Here is a 2,952-nt window from a genome sequence, read left to right on the forward strand (position 1 = left end):
ACACATATGGTGGGAATGTCCCCAAATTCGCCAATTCTGGGATATGATCATGCAGCTGTATACTACAGTTACAGGGGAGTTAATCCCCAACACACCTCAAATTACTCTGCTATCCATTTTACCAGGTTCATATAAAAATATTAAACAAGGTTTGCTAAGACATTGGTTAATAGCAGCCAGACTGGTTATTCCGCGATATTGGCGAACTACACAAGCCCCTTCAGTTAACAAATGGATAGCAGAAATGGACCTAATTGAGAAGATGGAGACCCTCCTGTCACACGAATTGGACACATATGAAAAATGTTGTCAGATATGGGCCCCCTGGAGAACATTTAAGGAATCGTCTGGAAATTAGGGGGCAAATGGAACCTTAATCTAAAAAAAAAAAAAAAAAAGATGTATTGGGGTATGCGTAGGAGATGTCTTCATGTTGTACCCCTGGCCATTCTTTTTTCTTTTTTTTTTCTTTTTTTTTTTGGTGTTTGTTTGATGCTATAGTTATGATAGTCTGCAATATGTTATTGTAAGAAATCAAAAAATAAGTGCGCTTACAGCTTGTATGTAAAAATTAGTGACATCAATTAATTGAAAAATGTTGTATAGTGGTGAAATCAAAAATATGTCATAAATCGTGATACAGTGATAAGTAGCTGTGAAAACGGTACAGATATATCAGATGTTAAATGATTAATCACATCAAACTACCACTGGACCGAGTGAACTTCCTCAGTAGTGAAAAGCCAAAAACAATATATATATATATATATATATATATATATATATATATATATATATATATATATATATATATGTGATGTAAGTCCATAAACTTAGAAAAAAACGAAAAAACACAAAAAGCACAAAAAAAAGTTCATAAATGCAAATCAGAATCAACTTCATGCAGGTAGGGAGACACATCCACGTTCCATCCCACCATAGCCCGTATAGGTGTAGGAAAAGGGAAAGGGTATACAGATGTAACTCTCTGTTGAGATGACTCCAGAAAGAATATTAAAATTGAACCCTTACCGCAAACGGTGGACCTCCCTTATAGCAAGGTCTTTCGAGCAAGCAGATCTAACCCTCTGCAGGGACCTTGAAGCGCAGCCGTCCAACCCCGTTGCTGTGTCCAGCGTCTCCAGCCTGGCGCAGTCCAAGTAGTCGAAATCGATAGGGAATAAGTACAGCGCTGCTCCGATGGTGTTATAAAGATGGTTACACAATAAGCAGCTAACACACCTCTAAGACACAGGTAGAAGTAAATTAACAAAAAATATATATAGTGTAGCGCTGTGTGTGTAAATGGTAAAGGGTATAAAAACAGTGGGCTAGGCTCGAGCCATCTCTTAATGGCCAGCAAATAGACAGAAAATACTTCAAAATTAAATAAAAGTGACTCAATACAATCAAAAGTGCACTATATGTTATAAAATGACATGTAAATTATAATAATTACAACAAACCAGTGATTAATGGTGAACAAGAACAAATTATATATAGATAAAAGTTCAGCCAAAAGAGTCCATAAATATTAGAAAATGTGTTCCTGATAAAAATCGAAAACCACCACCGAAAGGTCTCTGAGGGTCAACTGGTGAAAACAACGATGGAAAGCTTCTGGTAGATGAAAAGGTAGAGCACCAAAATGAAATGAGACGTCTAAATATAAGACAGGACCATCACCAGAGTATCTGAGGAGGCTTACCGGAAGCAGGGGACTTGAAAAGACATACGTCTTACAAGTCTCAGAAAGCTTAATGAGCCGCCAGGGCTGGCAAGATGGATCATCGGGTGTCCACAACTTCAAATGGAGGGGAAAGGAAAATCCTTGCACAGCCGGCAAATCAGCAGCACCTCCTCTTTGCTAAGAAGAAACATCTTACAATAACATATTAATAAATAAAAGGGGAAAAATCGCGCTAGAAATATGACTATAAAACAAAAAACTATAGCTGCACAAACACCAATATCAGTGTAAACATAAATAAGAAATCAAAAAATAAGTGCGCTTACAGCTTGTATGTAAAAATTAGTGACATCAATTAATTGAAAAATGTTGTATAGTGGTGAAATCAAAAATATGTCATAAATTGTGATACAGTGATAAGTAGCTGTGAAAACGGTATAGATATATCAGATGTTAAATGATTAATCACATCAAACTACCACTGGACCGAGTGAACTTCCTCAGTAGTGAAAAGCCAAAAACAATATATATATATATATATGTGATGTAAGTCCATAAACTTAGAAAAAAACGAAAAAACACAAAAAGCACAAAAAAAAGTTCATAAATGCAAATCAGAATCAACTTCATGCAGGTAGGGAGACACATCCACGTTCCATCCCACCATAGCCCGTATAGGTGTAGGAAAAGGAAAAGGGTATACAGATGTAACTCTCTGTTGAGATGACTCCAGAAAGAATATTAAAATTGAACCCTTACCGCAAACGGTGGACCTCCCTTATAGCAAGGTCTTTCGAGCAAGCAGATCTAACCCTCTGCAGGGACCTTGAAGCGCAGCCGTCCAACCCCGTTGCTGTGTCCAGCGTCTCCAGCCTGGCTCGGTCCAAGTAGTCCACCTGGTAGAGGGGGGGAAGCGCTCACTTGTCCTCAGGAGAAGAAGAACAAAAAAAGGCTCCAATGGTATAGTATGTTCCAATAAATTTATTCAAAAAGTAAATTCAGAATTGGAGGGAACACACTCCATGAGAATACAATTTAAAATGCATAAAAAAGCCGGCATATAAAAAAGTGAACACCCGTGCAAGTCATGGGGCGATCTCTGTGATGCCGTTCAATACGTAGCCATGCCCTACATGTTTTGTCATAAATGACGTCTTCAAAGGGGCACGGGCGACACATTGAGCCATCACCTAAATAGTGCTGGGCGAAAGCCAAGCCTCGTTTTCGACTTGACGTCGAACGGCACTTAACATTCCTCATAC

This window comes from Aquarana catesbeiana, linkage group LG03 (genome assembly GCF_042186555.1).
Source record: "Aquarana catesbeiana isolate 2022-GZ linkage group LG03, ASM4218655v1, whole genome shotgun sequence".
Lineage (NCBI taxonomy): Eukaryota > Metazoa > Chordata > Amphibia > Anura > Ranidae > Aquarana > Aquarana catesbeiana.